At 42.7% G+C, this 20,412-nt stretch overlaps 1 long non-coding RNA gene across 1 annotated transcript; it reads left to right on the top strand.

The window, feature by feature from the left end:
- Nucleotides 1-407: 407 nt before the first annotated feature.
- On the top strand, nucleotides 408-20,071 carry LOC129859516 (uncharacterized). The gene is made up of 2 exons (XR_008760183.1): nucleotides 408-1,123; nucleotides 14,206-20,071. It is a non-coding gene; the product is annotated as an uncharacterized LOC129859516 (long non-coding RNA).
- Nucleotides 20,072-20,412: the final 341 nt, after the last annotated feature.

Raw genomic sequence — 20,412 nt, 5'->3', positions numbered from 1 at the left:
TTTTCAAAACGTCCCGCAGACACAGAAATCACAGATGCTATCACCTACACTGAGTATACAAAACACAAAGAAAATCTGCTCTTTCCATGAAATAGACTGACCAGGTGAAAGCTATGATTCCTTATTGATGTTACTTGTTAAATCCACTTAAATTCGTGTGGATGAAGGGGAGGAGACAGGTTAAAGAAGGATTTTTACGCCTTGAGACAATTGAGCCATGGATTTTGTATATGTGGCATTCAGAGGGTGAATGAGCAAGACAAAGGATTTAAGTGCCTTTGAACGGGGTGTGGTCGGTGCCAGGCACATCGGTTTGTGTCAGGGACTGCAACTCTGCTGGGTTTTTCAGCCTCAACAGTGGTCCACCACCAAAGGACATCCAGCCAACTTGACACAACTGTGGGAAGCATTGGTGTCAACATGGGCCAGTTTCCCTGTGGAATGCTTTTGACAGCTTGTAAAGTCCATGCCCCCATGAATTGAGGCTGTTCTGAGGTCAAAAGGGGGAGTGCAACTCAATATTAGGAAGGTGTTTCTAATGTTTGGTATACTCAGTGGATGTCACATAGCCAAAGAAATGGTTCCTATTTACACAGTCAGCGAAAACATCTTCAAGAAGATGATAAACAAGCTGGACAGCACAGATACAAGATTCCATCTCCCAAGTCACCATCCCAATACGGTAAGACAAAATTAAGGGAGAAGTTGAAGCAGAGCTCACACGTGTTGATTATTAGGCTACTTTATTTTTATTTAATTTTTATTTAACCAGGCAAGTCAGTTAAGAACAAATTCTTATTCATAGGACGTCATTTACAATGACGGCCTACGAGCCTACAACAGACCTTTGTCTAGTAAAACAACCGAGCCCTACTGTACATTAGTTTGACAGTAGACTTCATTGATGGGGAGTTTCAACTGAACGGTCAGTGCTTGCAAACATCATAGGCTACATCTCCAGAGATCACACAGGAGAAACATCGCTCATGGGTTGAGAGAATGCCTGGGTCGTGATTGAGGAGCAGCAAGTGTGCATAAGGATAACAGCACAAATGTTTTAAAGGCCATCGCATTGAATGGACCAGACACCAATGTTTTGGACACAGGCTGCATCTTGCAATCGGTAGGCTACGTATTACATGTTTTTAAGGCAATTAGACTCATAATTTCAATTATAATAATGATTGAACCTACACATACAGGATAATTACACAATCATAAGTTTCCTATTCCATCTGCAGCCTATGGCTTCCTGAATAAATAACTTGGGTTATTTAAGAACTCATAATGGTAAAATAGGAAATATGAACTCAATGTTTGTTAGTTAATGAACAAGGGATGCTCTTATTGCACACTATATTTTAATGATCCCGTCACAAATGTGTGTTTGTTTATGTAGGTGCAATAAGCTTATCTATTATCATATGCATAATTGTGTTGGAAAATATTTGTTTAATTTGGTTTTGTATTCAGTTAGCACAGTATGTATTCATTCATATGAACTCATTTTAGAAGTGATGCTTTCAACCCTGACTCTTGAACAACCATGTCTGATGGAATTAAGTTTTCACCTAAGTGTTTGAAAATCACAATTCATAATCGCAATTGCAATATCTGCCCACAAAAATCGCAATTAGATATTTTGTCAAAATTGTGCAGCCCTATCATATACTGTACCTTCCATCCATAGGATGAGCTCTGGAGGTAAGGATCTCCTCAGCTCTCCCTACCTGAACAGTGGGCTTCCTCCCTGGGGATATTAAACAGGCGACCCACCCCTACTTCTGGAGCGGGTTTATACCAGTAATGCTAAATTACCCTTGTGCTAAGTAGCTGAGTTAATTCCCCATAGACCAAAGCCAGGGGTGTAAAATGGCTCGCAGGGAGAGAAAGTTGTGGTCAAGTGTCTAGCACTGGCCCTATAATTCCTCAGTAGGATTATACAGTGAGCAAAAGGGTCCAAGATTAGCATGGTCCCAGATATGTTTGGTGTAACAATAGGACCATAGGAGTTGGCAAGGCAACACAAACACATCTGGGACTACGCTAGCTCAAGGGTCCCCTTAAAACAAAATTATGTCATAGGGTCCCCATGGACTCAAATGGCTACCCCCCTTGCTGTCCTCTCTGGGGCTCTCTCTGGGTGAAGTCCATTGGTCTGACCCCAGTGTGGATTTAAGCCCACCCCACACTGGCACTATGTTCGGGCATCATATGGTTGAATGAGGGGGTCCGTATCCTCAGATCGTATGATTAAAGCACAAGTGGTTAAACTTTTGATCCCGTTGCGCTCTGCGACTACTGACGTTGAATAACCTTAGTAGGATTTGGTGTCCCGGACTGACCCCTTAAGTATGACCTGCTAGCAGGGCCATTGATCGCCCCGGCACTTGTTTACAGAGTTGAGAGTGAGCTGATCTTCTCTGGTAATCTGTCACCGCTCACCAGAAATGGGAAAACATGCACAGAAATGTGTCTAGTCATAAGATATACAGTATATACCGAAATATGCATGCAAAAATATGCACACAAAAATGTAACATTTTGCATTCTGAGAAACACATTTTCACGAAATAACTACATAAGACGAGAACCACACAAACAACAATGTCCATTCGTAAATATTTTGATTTTGCGTGATCGCCCTCATTCAGTATATGCCCTCGACAGTATATGGCCTCTCCTAACCTTACCCTCAACAACAACCCCCTCACCCCACCCTGCTCCTCTCACCCCTTGGTGGTTTCAACCCTCAAGCCGATCTCTGTCACAAACACTTCACCATCAAGACCGCAGGAGAGAAGCAGCATACAGCAGAAGGCTAATTGGTATTGTGTGGAGAATTGTCCTTTGTGCTCCTGCCACAGCCCCCAAACACACATACACACACACACACACACAAACACACACACACACACACACACACACACACACACACACACACACACACACACACAGTGACAGCCCGCCATGGCACACAAGGAAATTTGGAAATTCTGTTATGGGATAGCAGGATTAAAGAATGTGCTTACTCCACGCTCTAGATGCTGGCTCGACACTATCCCAGCTCCCGCCTGTATTTTAACGGTTTAAGGGAAACAGCTAAATGCTGAGAGGGAAATGTCCCCAACAGCCTCTCTCATATTTTACAATCAGGCCAGTCATCTGTGTATTTATCTACCACTGCTTGGAGTTGTATATAATTTCATAACACAGCAATAGAGAATGTGATATTAAGATTATTAACTTCTTTTCTGCAGCAGTGGCTTATTTGTTTTCTTGGGCATTTATCAATTGTTGGCTATTTGCAGCATTGCTTTGGATATTGTGTGTGTGTGTGTACAGTGGGGCAAAAAAGTATTTAGTCAGCCACCAATTTTTGCAGGTTCTCCCACTTAAAAAGATGGAAGAGGCCTGTAATTTTCATCATAGGTACACTTCAACTATGACAGACAAAATGAGAAAAAAAATCCAGAAAATCACATTGTAGGATTTTTTATGAATTTATTTGCAAATAATGGTGGAAAATAAGTATTTGGTCAATAACAAAAGTTTCTCAATACTTTGTTATATACCCTTTGTTGGCAATGACAGAGGTCAAACGTTTTCTGTAAGTCTTCACAAGGTTTTCACACACTGTTGCTGGTATTTTGGCCCATTCCTCCATGCAGATCTCCTCTAGAGCAGTGATGTTTTGGGGCTGTTGCTGGGCAACACGGACTTTCAACTCCCTCCAAAGATTTTCTATGGGGTTGAGATCTGGAGACTGGCTAGGCCACTCCAGGACCTTGAAATGCTTCTTACGAAGCCACTCCTTCGTTGCCCAGGCGGTGTGTTTAGGATCATTGTCATGCTGAAAGACCCAGCCACGTTTCATCTTCAATGCCCTTGCTGATGGAAGGAGGTTTTCACTCAAAATCTCACGATACATGGCACCATTCATTCTTTCCTTTACACGGATCACTCGTCCTGGTCCCTTTGCAGAAAAACAGCCCCAAAGCATGATGTTTCCACACCCATGCTTCACAGTAGGTATGGTGTTCTTTGGATGCAACTCAGCATTCTTTGTCCTCCAAACACGACGAGTTGAGTTTTTACCAAAAAGTTATATTTTGGTTTCATCTGACCATATGACATTCTCCCAATCTTCTTCTGGATCATCCAAATGCTCTCTAGCAAACTTCAGACGGGCCTGGACATGTACTGGCTTAAGCAGGGGGATACGTCTGGCACTGCAGGATTTGAGTCCCTGGCGGTGTAGTGTGTTACTGATGGTAGGCTTTGTTAATTTGGTCCCAGCTCTCTGCAGGTCATTCACTAGGTGCCCCCGTGTGGTTCTGGGATTTTTACTCACCGTTCTTGTGATCATTTTGACCCGACAGGGTGAGATCTTGTGTGGTGCCCCAGATCGAGGGAGAATATCAGTGGTCTTGTATATCTTCCATTTCCTAATAATTGCTCCCACAGTTGATTTCTTCAAACCAAGCTGCTTACTGTCACGTTCCTGACCTATTTCTGTTAGTTTGTTGTATGTGTTAGTTGGTCAGGACGTGAGTTTGGGTGGGCATTCTATGTTTTCTGTTTCAATGTTGGTTTATGGGTTGCCTGGAATGGCTCTTAATTAGAGGCAGGTGTTTGGCGTTCCTCTAATTGAGAGTCATATTTAGGTAGGTTGTTTCACAGTGTTCGTTGTGGGTGGTTGTCTCCTGTGTCAGTGTTTGTTGCACCATACGGGACTGTTCGGTTTGTTTGTTCATCGTTATTTATGTGTAGGCTATTTTCCGTTTGTTATTTTGTTAATCATCCAAGTGTATTTCGTTTCGTGTTTTTTCCGTCTTGTTTATTAAAATATCATGTCTTCACAATCCGCTGCATTTTGGTTCAATCCCTGCTCCTCCTCTTCGGATGAAGAGGAGGAGGACAACCGTTACACTTACCTATTGCAGATTCAGTCTTCCCAGCCTGGTGCAGGTCTACAATTTTGTTTCTGGTGTCCTTTGACAGCTCTTTGGTCTTGGCCATAGTGGAGTTTGGAGTGTGACTGTTTGAGGTTGTGGACAGGTGTCTTTTATACTGATAACAAGTTCAAACAGGTGCCATTAATACAGGTAACGAGTGGAGGACAGAGGAGCCTTTTAAAGAAGAAGTTACAGGTCTGTGAGAGCCAGAAATCTTGCTTGTTTGTAGGTGACCAAATACTTATTTTCCACCATAATTTGCAAATAAATTCATAAAAAATCCTACAATTTGATTTTAGGGATTTGTTTTTCTCAGTTTGTCTGTCATAGTTGAAGTGTACCTATGATGAAAATTACAGGCCTCTCTCATCTTTTTAAGTGGGAGAACTTGCACAATTGGTGGCTGACTAAATACTTTTTTGCCCCATTGTATGTGTGTATGTTCCTGTGTGTTTCTGTGTGCCCGTGCCCCTGCAAGTGCATGGATGTGGGTGGGGGGGCTGTTGGTGGAAAGTAACAGAATATTTTTAGATCAGTGGGAAAAGGTTACACACACTGACTGAAAATAACTGCTATAGCATGTAAACAAAAGTGGTTATTCCTAAATACTCTGCTGCCCTTGCTAACACGACCAGTCACCTCCAGAACAGCTGGCTAGCCTCTCAATCACTGACCAATCACTGAGCTGTGCTTTATCTGACATAGCCAGTGATGGCCTCTTTGTCTTTCCTTAATGTGACCACAGGAGTGAATGATCAATAAGGGCCTATAGATAGAGATACAACCCACAACAGAGACCCACAACAGCAGAGACATGGATGATTGACAGTCAAGGGGGTGGTGGACCATTCTTGATACACATGGGAAACGTTTGAGCATGATAAACCCAGCAGCGTTGCAGTTCTTTACAGACATAAAAACCAGTACACCTGGTACCTACTACCATACCCCATTCAAAGGCACCTAAATATTTTGTCTTGCCATTTCACCCTCTGAACGGCACATATTGTAACGGTCCTGACCTGTTTTATGTTGTTTTTGTATGTGTTTAGGTCAGGGCATGTGTTTTGGGTGGGCAGTCTATGTTATCTGTTTCTATGTTGGTTTTGGTTGCCTGGTATGGCTCTTAATTAGAGGCAGGTGTTTTGCGTTCTCCTCTAATTAAGAGTCATATTTAGGTAGGGTGTTCTCACTGTTTGTTGGTGGGTGATTGTCTCCTGTGTCTGTGTCGAAGTTACACCATACGGGATTGTTTCGGTTTGTTCGTGCGTTTATGTAGTCTGTTCCTGTGTCAGCGTGCTTCGTGTATTTGTAAGTTCGTTTGTTCAGGTCTGTCTACATCGTTTTGTTATTTTGTTAGTTATATCAAGTATAGTTCGTTTTTTCGTCTTTGTCTGTTTTGTTTATTTAATAAATCATCATGTATTCACAACCCGCTGCGCCTTGGCTCGATCACTACTCCACCTCTTCTTATGAAGAGAGAGAGGAACGCCTTTACACATATTGGACTCTGGTCAAAAGTAATGCACTATATAGGTAATAGGGTGCCATTTGGGACACCGTCTATATTGCCAGCGCTATCTCTTAGCGGCTTAGCTAACGTCTCTTCATACATTATGTAACTCGTGGACAGATGCACGTAACACAAATGGTAGTAGCATCTGTCAACAGACTAACAGACTGTGGGATGCGACAACTAACGAGGAACTTTGTTCCGGTACACAGTTTTTTTGTCACTGGTCATTTGGACAAATCACAATTTCGCAGATGCTCACATCTTTAGAATTTCAGAAGGGGAGGGGGCATTTGGCCCATACACTTACCTGAAACTGGCTCTGAGTTTCTGTTCAGAGGGTCTCACTCACTCACTCACTCAGTCACTCAGTCACTCACTCACTCACTCACTCACTCACCCAACCATGCCTCTCGGAACACAAGGCCTTGACACAAGATGACCAATGCTTTGTGGACTGCTGATGTGTCCAGCCTTCCTCTCCACCTATCCTTCACCACATCTCTCTTTTCCCTTCAGAGGCAAGGAGAAAGGAAGTGAGGAATCAAGGAAAGTCTAATGAGATTGACCCAGAAGAGGCTGCAGACACTGCATATGGCTGCCGTACGCACTTTAATCCCTCTTCCAGTCACGTCCCAGCCAGGCCAGCTGTACACCTGACATCAGTAAATGCTAATCAGACATGAAAGCAAATATGTAACTGCCCCACCACGCTCTTGAAGAGGGGATGCAGGCTGATTGTCACTGATGTATCCTTGTCTCAGTCATGTCTTACAGTGAGAAATTGTTAATAATTCACTAATTATTGGTGCTGTGATTCACTTTTTGCGGTGATCTTGTCGTCATGCTGTGCCGAAACAGGAATCTCTCATTTGCGTCACAAGTCTGTTATGATTTGAGTGTTATTTTAAAAGCTTCATAATCCTTTAAGAAACATTAGGTGGATGGCTTAAGTGTTTCTCAGCAGCAGTTCTAACTTCCGCCTCCATCTTGTCCATGCTGGTTGGTCCTTGGCTAAATTAGGATGCTGTTTCAATTTCATTGTGGCTGCTGTAAGTGACCCTTATGCCCCAACTACTGCATCTCTTATGGCTCCACACCAGATGGGTGCAACACTGTGAGGAAAGGGGGCCTCCTGATTTGAATATCAGATGGGCTAGCCTGGCATATACAAAATTCTTGTTTTGAAATATCATCTGGGCTTAATGGTTATTGAATGTAGGGCATTGGTATAAATGACAGCTCATAACCTGAATAAGTATAGAATACATTAGGGAATTAGATGTAGTAGCAATCTGGCCATGTTGTGATTCTAGGAAAGAAGTAGGCTCATGACTATTCAGTGTTCACCATCCCCTTTTGAGGAAAACAGCACTTAGCCTTTTTATTTATGCTGTACAGTTGAAGTCGGAAGTTTACATACACCTTAGCCAAATACATTTAAACTCAGTTTTTCACAATTCCTGACATCTAATCCTAGTAAAAATTCCCTGTCTTAGGTCAATTAGGATCAGTCAGTGAAATGTCAGAATAATAGTAGAGATAATTATTTATTTAAGCTTTTATTTCTTTCATGACATTCCCAGTGGATCAGAAGTTTACATACACTCAATGAGTATTTGGAAGCATTGCCTTTAAATTGTTTAACTTGGGTGAAACGTTTTGGGTAGCCTTCCACAAGCTTCCCACAATAAGTTGGGTGAACTTTGGCCCATTCCTCCTGACAGAGCTGGTGTAACTGAGTCAGGTTTGTAAGCCTCCTTGCTCGCACACGCTTTTTCAGATCTGCCCACAAATGTTCTATGGGATTGAGGTCAGGACTTTGTGATGGCCACTCCAATACCTTGACTTTGTTGTCCTTAAGACATTTTGCCACAACTTTGGAAGTATGCTTGGGGTCATTGTCCATTTGGAAGACCCATTTGTGACCAAGCTTTAACTTCCTGACTGATGTCTTGAGATGTTGCTTCAATATATCCACATAATTTTCCTCCCTCATGATGCCATTTATTTTGTGAAGTGCACTAGTCCCTCCTGCAGCAAAGCACCCCCACAACATGATGCTGCCACCCCCGTGCTTCACGGTTGGGATGGTGTTCTTCGGCTTGCAAGTCTCCCCCTTTTTCCTCCAAACATAACAATGGTCATTATGGCCAAATAGTTATATTTTTGTTTCATCAGACCAGAGGACATTCCTCCATAAAGTACAATCTTTGTCCCCATGTGCAGTTGGAAACAGTAGTCTGGCTTTTTGATGGCGGTTTTGGAGCAGGGGCTTCTTCCTTGCTGAGCGGCGTTTCAGGTTACGTCGATATAGGACTCGTTTTACTGTGGAAACAGATACTTTTGCACCTGTTTCCTCCAGCATCTTCACAAGGTCCTTTGCTGTTGTTCTGGGATTGATTTGCACTTTTTGCACCAAATTATGTTCATCTCTAGGAGATAGAATGCGTCTCCTTCCTGAGCGGTATGACGGCTGCGTGGTCCCATGGTGTTTATACTTGAGTACTATTGTTTGTACAGATGAACGTGGTACCTTCAGCCATTTGGAAATTTCTCCCAAGGATGAACCAGACTTGTGGAGGTCTACAATTTTTCTTCTGAGGTCTTGGCTGATTTATTTTGATTTTCCCATGATGTCAAGCAAAGAGACACTGAGTTTGAAGGTAGGCCATGCATAAAGTAGATGTCCTAACCAATTTGCCAAAACTATAGTTGGTTAACAACACATTTGTCTTCCAGATTCTTGATATCCTTCAGTTTGCGCTTATGGACTGCCCTCTTCAATTCAAACCACAGGTTATCATTGGGGGCAAGTCGGAGGACTGCGATGGCCATTGCAAAACGTTGATTTTTTTGGTCAATTAACCATTTCTTTGTGAATTTTGATGTGTGCTTGTGGTCATTGTTTTGCTGGAAGACCCACTTGCAGCTAAGTTTTAGTCTCCTGGAAGAGAAACCAGGTTTAGGTCTAAAATGTACAGGTTCATGACCCAGGAAGCAAAACAGCTCCATAACATCAAAGATCCACCACCATACTTTATAGTAGGTATGAGGTTCTCTTCTGCATATGCATCCTTCTTTTTCGAGGCAGAACCGACCACTGGTGTGCATGGCCAAAGAGTTATATTTTGATTTCATCTGACCATAGCACCCAGTTACAATCCAATGCTCTCAATAAAGTATTTTTTTTATGGCAACCATTCCAAATAGCCTATTGGCATGGAGGTGGTGTCTAATTGTAGATTTGGAGACTTGGTGACCCCAAGATATGACCAAGTTCTGTAATTCTCCAACTGTGGCCCTTGGACTTTTCTTTGCTTTCCAAACCATCTTCCTCACTGTATGTGTGGACAAGATACACTTGCGTCCTCTACCAGGCAAGTGTACCAACAGTGGTTGTAAATGTCTTAATAATTGCCCTAATAATGGTAGGTGGTATATTAGATTTTTCAGTTGTTATTATTGCCTGATTTATAAAAGTCACAAACCATTTTTCTATTTTTTCATTATGAGTTCTTTGCCTTTCTCCATAGTGATGGAATACAAATGGATTGTACGTGTGTGTTACCTAATTTTTATATCCCAGTGAAACAGGAAGCCATGGAAGGCCACATAACATTTCCTTAAAATGAGATTAACCTAAAAAGAGGTTTAATGTTAATGCAGATTTAATGTTGTTTGATTTTACTTATAAAAATCTTTCGGGGTGCCAATAATTTTTACACCTACGCTCTGTGTAATTAACACGCACGCACGCACGAACACACACACACAGACAGACAGACAGACAGACAGACAGGCAGGCAGGAAGGCAGGCAGGCAGGCAGGCAGACAGACAGACAGACAGACAGACGACTTACTATAATAAATTGTTATGATATTACTACACTGTATTATGTTGTTCTCTCTCTGTTTCTCTCTCTCTCTGCATATTCTCCTTTATTTATACACACTACACAGCTATATTAGTTTCCATATGCCACTTATGTCAACACCTCAAACACATAACATTATATTTAACTGAAGAAAATAGGATTATGGTAGGCTAGCCCTACCAGGCCCTGCTCACTAATTTCATGTGTAATTCTGCACAGCTGAAAAACATCAACAAAAACAGCCAGCCAAGTGGAATGTGAAGGGCTTAAAATGATCTTAACTAATCATACTCAAATAGAAATACCACCGGGCCAACACAGGTGTTTTATACACAACCTACCGTTGACATAATCCACATTTCCTGATATACTACAATAGCTAGTGGGAACATGATTCTAGGACCATTTTAAATTCAATCGAATAAGAAGAAAAATATTTGTATGAACTATGATGGTTGTTTCCCAAATAGGATGAGAAATGCATGGTCTTATTGTAGTATAATAAGCAAAGTGGAATAACAGACTTGTGTATACCATATCAGAGGATTGGTATGTACATGCAGTTACTTTTACCTGATTGGTACCACTTTTACATATCATTTTATTTTTTCCATTTTGATAGGAACATAGCTGTGATTCAGAACACAGATAGGGGAAACATCTTGATAGCAGGAACTTAGACTATAGGCTTCACATAATGTACACAGTAAGGTGGAATATCAATTAACCTTACTGTGTACATTATGCATTGTCATTTCCGGTCACAACTTGCAGACGTGTTGCTGTGCGTTTTGTTGCCAACCTTACTTTGCTACCTGACAACTTTACGGTTTTTACTTTTTAATTACCATTTATATTTGGAGTTTTTTCCTCACAACTTATTTTTCATTCAACTTTTTCACTCCGGATGCTTTATCTGGACACGGTTCGTCAGGACCTCCAACAGCCGAAGCTAAGTAGTAACATTAACATGATGCCTTCTAATTACAGTCGCTATACAGGAGAACAATCGCCTTACGGCAAGGATAGCTGTGCTGCGAGCACTGCTTCAGACGCAATCGTTAGGCAAGGGTAATTTAAGTGTAGGAAAGGATGAAACAGCGTCTGTGCCGCCAGTAAGTACAGATAGTAGTATAAATCCCCCCCCCCCCCCCGCACGGTCCCCGCAGCCGGACAACTTTCTCATTTTGTAGATAATTGGCCCTCTTTCTGGGACTCACCTACAAACAGGACCAAGCCTGGCCTACTGAGGAGTGACAGACTCCATCCTAGCTGGAGGGGTGCTCTCATCTTATCTACCAACATAGACAGGGCTCTAACTCCTCTAGGTCCACAATGAAATAGGGTGCAGGCCAGGCAGCAGGCTGTTAGCCAGCCAGCCAGCTTAGTGGAGTCTGCCACTAGCACAGACGGTGTAGTCAGCTCAGCTATCCCCATTGAGACCGTGTCTGTGCCTCAACCTAGGTTGGGCAAAACTAAACATGGCGGTGTTCGCCTTAGCAATCTCACTAGGATAAAGACCTCCTCCATTCCTGCCATTATTGAAAGAGATTGTGATACCTCACATCTAAAAATAGGGCTACTTAATGTTAGATCCCTCACTTCAAAGGCAGTTATAGTCAATGAACTAATCACTGATCATAATCTTGATGTGATTGGCCTGACTGAAACATGGCTTAAGCCTGATGAATTTACTGTGTTAAATGAGGCCTCACCTCCTGGTTACACTAGTGACCATATCCCCCGTGCATCCCGCAAAGGCGGAGGTGTTGCTAACATTTACGATAACAAATTTCAATTTACAAAAAAAAAAAGATGTTTTCGTCTTTTGAACTTCTAGTCATGAAATCTATGCAGCCTACTCAATCACTTTTTATAGCTACTGTTTACAGGCCTCCGAAATGTATTTTTGATACTGTCGCAAAGCTAACTAAAAAGCAGCATTCCCCAAGTGAGGATGGCTTTCACTTCAGCAGTAATAAATTCATGAACTTCTTTGAGGAAAAGATCATGATCATTAGAAAGCAAGTTATGGACTCCTCTTTAAATCTGCGTATTCCTCTAAAGCTCAGCTGTCCTGAGTCTGCACAACTCTGCAAGACCTAGGATCAAGAGAGACACTCAAGTGTTTTAGTACTATATCTCTTGACACAATGATGAAAATAATCATGGCCTCTAAACCTTCGATCTGCATACTGGACCCTATTCCAACTAAACTACTGAAAGAGCTGATTCCTGTGCTTTGCCCTCCTATGTTGAACATAATAAACGGCTCTCTATCCACCGGATGTGTACCAAACTCACTAAAAGTGGCAGTAATAAAGCCTCTCTTGAAAAAGCCAAACCTTGACCCAGAAAATATTTTAAAAACTATCGCTCTATATCGAATCTTCCATTCCTCTCAATTTTTTGGGAAAAAACTGTTGCGCAGTAACTCACTGCCTTCCTGAAGACAAACAATGTATACGAAATGCTTCAGTCCGGTTTTAGACCCCATCATAGCACTAAGACTGCACTTGTGAAGGTGGTAAATTACCTTTTAATGGCGTCAGACCGAGGCTCTGCATCTGTCCTCGTGCTCCTAGACCTTAGTGCTGCCATTGATACCATCGATCACCACATTCTTTTGGAGAGATTGGAAACCCAAATTGGTCTACATGGACAAGTTCTGGCCTGGTTTAGATCTTATCTGTCGGAAAGATATCAGTTTGTCTCTGTGAATGGTATGTCCTCTGACAAATCAACTGTACATTTCGGTGTTCCTCAAGGTTCCGTTTTAGGACCACTATTGTTTTCACTATATATTTTACCTCTTGGGGATGTCATTCGAAAACATAATGTTAACTTTCACTGCTATGCGGATGACACACAGCTGTACATTGGTGAAGACCCAAAATTGCCCTTGCTAGAAGCCTGTGTTTCAGACATAAGGAAGTGGATGGCTGAAAACTTTCTACTTTTATACTCAGACAAAACAGATATGCTTGTTCTAGGTCCCAAGAAACAAAGAGATCTTCTGTTGAATCTGACAATTAATCTTGATGGTTGTAAAGTCGTCTCAAATAAAATTGTGAAGGACCTCGGCGTTACTCTGGACCCTGTTCTCTCTTTTGATCAACATATCAAGACTGTTTCAAGGACAGCTTTTTTCCATCTACGTAACATTGCAAAAATCTGAAACCTTCTTTCCAAAAATGATGCAGAAAAATGTATCCATGCTTTTGTTACTTCTAGGTTAGACTACTGCAATGCTCTACTTTCCGGCTACCCAGATAAAGCACTAAATAAACTTCAGTTAGTGCTAAATACGGCTGCTAGAATCCTGACTAGAACCAACATTTTTTATCATATTACTCCAGTGCTAGCCTCCCTACACTGGCTTCCTGTTAAGGCAAGGGCTGATTTCAAGGTTGTACTGCTAACCTACAAAGCGTTACATGGGCTTGCTCCTACCTATCTTTCCGATTTGGTCCTGCCGTACATACCTACACGTACGCTACGGTCACAAGACGCAGGCCTCCTAATTGTCCCTAGAATTTCTAAGCAAACAGCTGGAGACAGGGCTTTCTCCTATAGATCTCCATTTTTATGGAATGGTCTGCCTACTCATGTGAGAGACGCAGACTCGGTCTCAACTTTTAAGTCTTTACTGAAAACTCATCTCTTCAGTGTGTCATATTATTGAGTGAAGTCTGGCCCAGGAGTGTGAAGGTGAACGGAAAGGCGCTGGAGCAACGAACCGCCCTTGCTGTCTCTGCCTGGCCGGTTCCCCTCTCTCCACTGGGATTCTCTGCCTCTAACCCTATTACAGGGGCTGAGTCACTGGCTTACTGGTTCTCTTTCATACCGTCCCTAGGAGGGGTGCGTCACTTGAGTGGGTTGAGTCACTGACACGATCTTCCTGTCTGGGTTGGCGCCCCCCCTTGGGTTGTGCCGTGGCGGAGATCTTTGTGGGCTATACTCGGCCTTGTCTCAGGATGGTAAGTTGGTGGTTGAAGATATCCCTCTAGTGGTGTGGGGGCTGTGCTTTGGCAAAGTGGGTGGGGTTATATCCTTCCTGTTTGGCCCTGTCCGGGGGTATCATCGGATGGGGCCACAGTGTCTCCTGAACCCTCCTGTCTCAGCCTCCAGTATTTATGCTGCAGTAGTTTATGTGTCGGGGGGCTAGGGTCAGTTTGTTATATCTGGAGTACTTCTCCTGTCTTATCCGGTGTCCTGTGTGAATTTAAGTATGCTCTCTCTAATTCTCTCTTTCTGTCTTTCTTTCTTTCTCTCTCTCGGAGGACCTGAGCCCTAGGACCATGCCTCAGGACTACCTGGCATGATGAGTCCTTGCTGTCCCCAGTCCACCTGGACGTGCTGCTGCTCCAGTTTCAACTGTTCTGCCTGCGGCTATGGAACCCTGACCTGTTCACCGGACGTGCTACCTGTCCCAGACCTGCTGTTTTCAACTCTCTAGAGACCGCAGGAGCGGTAGAGATACACTTAATGATTGGCTATGAAAAGCCAACTGACATTTACTCCTGAGGTGCTGACTTGCTGCACCCTCGACAACTACTGTGATTATTATTATTTGACCATGCTGGTCATTTATGAACATTTGAACATCTTGGCCATGTTCTGTTATAATCTCCACTCCACCCACCACAGCCAGAAGAGGACTGGCCACCCCTCATAGCCTGGTTCCTCTCTAGGTTTCTTCCTAGGTTTTGGCCTTTCTAGGGAGTTTTTCCTAGCCATCGTGCTTCTACACATGCATTGCTTGCTGTTTGGGGTTTTAGGCTGGGTTTCTGTACAGCACTTTGAGATATCAGCTGATGTAAGAAGGGCTGTATAAATAGATTGGATTTGATTTGATTTGAACCTCATTTGGGATCTCTATGATTTCCCAAGAATTTTGCTTGGGCAAAAGAAACTCACACATCTTAGTCAATCACGAAGGGTTGGGGATTTGCAATTGGCCACAGACTGCATACAATGCAAACAAAAATGAGTAAATAGGATGTCCCTTGGTTGTCACGAAATGGTTGCCTAAAGTGTCATGGTCCTCTGGAGGTTTTGTCTAGTTCCCGGTTGGTTACGGGGATGTTCTGAAAACGTTTTTAGGTCGTTCTTGGGATGTTGTGTCATGGTCCCCTGGTGGTCTTGCCTTATTCCTGGTTTGTCCCGGGGACATCACCTGATGGTCTTAACGAAACGTCCCCACCCCCAAGGCATGTGCACCCTAGTTTCATTATACATCATCCCATTTCACTGTTGCCAAGCCCATCAAGGCCCTGATTAGTGAACCACTGATCCAGTCACAGCTCTTTGTCTTTTGGCAATGCTTGTGACACCCTTCCGCCCCACACACACAAACAGTGCTTTTAACATACAGTGTTTTGAACTTACATATTTGACACACTTTGACATACACTACCGTTCAAGATTTGGGGTCACTTAGAAATGTCCTTGTTTTCCATGAAAACATACATAAAATGAGTTGCAAAATGAATAGTAAATATAGTCAAGATGTTGACAAGGTTATAAATAATGATTTGTAATTTAAATAATCATGTCCTTCAATCTTTTCTTTCGTCAAAGAATCAGCCTTGCAGACCTTTGGCATTCTAGTTGTCAATTTGTTGAGGTAATCTGAAGAGATTTCACCCCGTGCTTCCTGAAGCACCTCCTACAAGTTGATTGGCTTGATGGTCACTTTTTACGTACCATGCGGTCAAGCTCCTCCCACAACAACTCAATAGGGTTGAGATCAGGTGACTGTGCTGGCCACTCCTCTGTCCAGTGTCTGTGTTCTTTAGCCCATCTTAATCTTTTCTTTTTATTGGCCAGTCTGAGATATGGCTTTTTCTTTGCAACTCTGCCTAGAAGGCCAGCATCCCGGAGTCGCCTCTTCACGTTGAGACTGGTGTTAAGCGGGTACTATTTAATGAAGCTGCCAGTTGAGGACTTGTGTGTCAAACTGGACACTCTAATGTACTTGTCTTCTTGCTCAGTTGTGCACCGGGGCCTCCCACTCCTCGTTCTATTCTGGTTAGAGCCAGTTTGCGCTGTTTTGTGAAGGGAGTAGAACACAGCGTTGTATGAGATCTTCAGTTTCTTGCCAATTTCTCGTATGGAACAGCCTTAATTTCTCAGAACAAGAATAGACTGACGAGTTTCAGAAGAAAGTTCTTTGTTTCTGGCCATTTTGAGCCTGTAATCAAACCCACAAATGCTGATGCTCCAGATACTCAACTAGTCTAAAGAAGGCCAGTTGTATTACTTCTTTAATCAGGACAACAGTTTTCAGCTGTGCTAACATAATTGCAAAAGGGTTTTCTAATGATCAATTAACCTTTTAAAATTATAAACTTGGATTAGCTAACACAACGTGCCATTGGAATACAGGAGTGATGGTTGCTGACAATGGGCCTTTGTACACCTATGTAGATATTCCATAAAAAATCTGCCGTTTCCAGTAACAAAAGTCATTTACAACATTAATAACAATGTCTACACTGTATTTCTGACCAATTTTATGTTATTTTAATGGACAAAAACAAGGACATTTCTAAGTGACCCCAAACTTTTGAATGGTAGTGTACATGATTACATTGTGTATATTTATTCAAACAGTGTTTATTATTTAATGTTTCCGCACCTGGGATTGAAACTCACGTCTTGGTTCACAGCATCGCTGTGGTTCATGGCATCGCGCTGTGAACCTCTTGGTTCATTTCGCCGAAACCCTTAAGGGACCTAATGGGAACGTTGCCCAATATTCTCAAGACTTCCCCTGTATGCTGGGTAATCATGTGGATTTATGCATTGTGACAGGTAGTGGGGAGGCTGAGCAGAGCAGCTGCATCTCTTAGGCGGTGTCCCAAATGGCACGCTATTTCCAAGTGCAGAACTTTTGATCAGAGCCCTGTACTATATTGGGAATAGGGTGCCATTTGGAGCACAACCTCAAGCTACAGCTGTGAAGCTTACAGGCTCCTCTCTGCCCTACTCAGCTCTGTGAAGATTACATGTATCGGGTTAGCAACATTGTAAATGATCATCATGGTAAGACATTCCTCATTCCACCCTCTTCTATGGCTTTGCCTGGCAATCACCCAGAGAGGAATAAAATCAAATCATAAAACAGTTATGACATACTGTACCAGTCAAAAGTTTGGACACTGTTACGCTCGTCGTTTGAATGAGGAGACCAAGGTGCAGTGTGGTAGGCGAACATCTTACTTTTATTAAAATGAACACCGGAAAACAACAGAATTCAAAACGAACGTAAAGTTCTGCAGGCTACACAACAACTATACAAAATCAAGATCCCACAAACTAAGGTGGAAAAAAGGCTGCCTAAGTATGATCCCCAATCAGAGACAACGATAGACAGTTGCCTCTGATTGGGAACCATACCAGGCCAACATAGAAATAAAACATAGATTGCCCACCCTAGTCACACCCTGACCTAACCAAATAGAGAATAAAAAGGCTCTCTAAGGTCAGGGTGTGACAGACACACCCACTCATTCAAGGGTTTTTCTATATTTGTACTATTTTCTACATTGTAGAATAATAGTGAACACATCAAACTATAAAATAACACATATGGAATCATGTAGTAACCAAAAAGGTGTTGAACAAATCTAAATGTATTTTAAATTTGAGATTCTTCTTAGGGCTCCCGAGTGGCGCAGCAGTGTAAGGCACTGCATCTCAGACCCTGGTTCGTTTCCAGGCTGTATCACAACTGGCCGTGATTGGGAGTCCCATGGGGCGGCGCACAATTGGCCCAGCGTCGTCCGGGTTAGGGTTTTGGCCGGGTTAGGCCGTCAATGTAAATATGAATTTGTTCTTAATTAACTGACTTGCCTAGTTAAATAAAAGTGTAATAAAATTAAAGACACTGTCAGTGATTTATTTATAATTCAAGGCACACTTAACCAGCATGGCTACCACAGCATTCTGCAGCAGTACGCCATCCCATCTGGTTTGCGCTTAATGGGACTATTGTTTGTTTTCCAACAGGACCATGACCCAACACACATCCAGGCTGTGTAAGGGCTATTTGACCAAGAAGAAATGTGACGGAGTGTTGGCTCCCAAGTGGCGCAACAGTCTAAGGCACTGCATCTCAGTGCTGGAGGTGTCACTACAGACCCTGGTTTGATCCTGGGCTGCATCACAACCGTCCGTGATCTGGAGTCCCATAGTACGGCGCACAATTGGCCCAGTGTCATCTGGGTTAGGGGAGGGTTTGGCCGGGATTGTAAAATAAGAATCTGTTCTTAACTGACTTGCCTAGTTAAATAAAGGTTAAATAAAATACATATATCAGAATACATATATCAGATCACCTGGCCTCCACAATCACCCGACCTCAACCCAATTGAGATGGTTTGGGATGAGTTGGACCGCAGAGTGAAGGAAAAACAGCCAACAAGTGCTCAGCATATGTGGGAACTCCTTCAAGACGGTTGGAAAAGCATTCCAGGTGAAGCTGGTTGAGAGAATGCAAAGAGTGTGCAAAGCTGACATCAAGGCAAACCTAAAATATATTTTGATTTGTTTAACACTTTATTGGTTAGTACATGATTCCATATGTGTTATTCCATATTTTTTTTCTACAATGTGGAAAATAGTAAAAATAAAGAAAAACCCTTGAATGAGTGGGTGTGTCCAAACTTTTGATTGGTACTGTATATGGCAAGAACACGTGAATAAAAAGGGTGAGGGGGTTGAACGAGCGACAAAAACAGAGAGACAGAAACATAGCTGCGCGAAGATGTTTGGGGGTGGGAGTGCCAACAGGACTAGTAAAATACCATAGCACTACTTTTGTGGAAAAGTTTTTGATTATAGGCTAGATAGTGAGGGGGTTGAAGGAGGGACATAAAAAAACAGAAACAGAAAAACAATTGATAATTGATAATTATAGTCTTGTCCCATCGCTGCAACTCCCGTAAGGCCCCAGGAGAGGCAAAGGTCGAGAGCCATGCGCCACAACCCCACCAAGCCACACTGCTTCTTGACACACTGCTCACCTAACCCGGAAGCCAGCTGCACCAATGTTTCAACTGGCAACCATGTCAGAGTGCATGCGCCCGGCCCGCCACAGGAGTTGCTAAAGCACGATGGGACAAGGGCATCCTGGCCTGCCAAACCCTCCCCTACCCGGATGACACTGGGCCAATTGTGCGTCGCCTCATCGAACCCGGATCTGTAGTGACGCCTCAAGCACTGCAGTGCCTTAGACCGCTGCGCCACTCGGGAGGCCCAAGATTGACTTTTTCAGTTTGTGGATTTAAACAATTTCCTAAATAACCAATACAAATGGTTTAAGTCACTGTTAATGGTTAAAAACAACAACAATTGCCACCGAAAACAATGACACAAAATTGTGTTTTCTGTTTGTCTCAGAATGTCACATCCTGGCCATAGAGAGGCTTTTATTCTCTATTTTGGTTAGGCCAGGGTGTGACTAGGGTGGGCATTCTAGTTTCTTTATTTCTATGTTTTTTATTTCTTTGTTTTTGGCTGAGTGTGGTTCCCAATCAGAGGCAGCTGTCTATCGTTGTCTCTGATTGGGAATCATACTTAGGTAGCCTTTTTCTACCTGTGTTTTGTGGGTAGTTATTTTCTGTTTAGTCTCTGTTACCTGACAGAACTGTTCGCATTTGTTTTGTTACTTTGTTCAAGCGTTTTTTGATAAATAAATAATCATGAACACTTTTCATCCTGCGCTTTGGTCCACTCCTTCCGAGGACAGGCGTTACACAGAAAGGCCAAGCCAGGCCAGGTTTCCCTTGGTGATTACCAGTATTGTAGCTATAAGCCCTCTCCTCAGTACACTATGTTTTTTTGTCTGTTAAGAGGTGGTGGTTAGTACCAAGAACACATGTTGTGGTCAAGCTTAAACCTCTGAATCAACACTTTAATCGAAAACAGAAAAATAGGCAATGTTCAAACGTCACAAGGATCACAAACACAATGCCATAAACAATAACACCCGAGAACAACACTTATTAGACACTCCTGGGGATTGTATTTAATCTGTTCTGACGTGTGTGTGGGG

This window comes from Salvelinus fontinalis, chromosome 7 (assembly GCF_029448725.1).
Source record: "Salvelinus fontinalis isolate EN_2023a chromosome 7, ASM2944872v1, whole genome shotgun sequence".
NCBI lineage: Eukaryota > Metazoa > Chordata > Actinopteri > Salmoniformes > Salmonidae > Salvelinus > Salvelinus fontinalis.
Note: the sequence above shows the minus strand (reverse complement) of the source record. Positions and strands in the feature narration are given on the sequence as shown.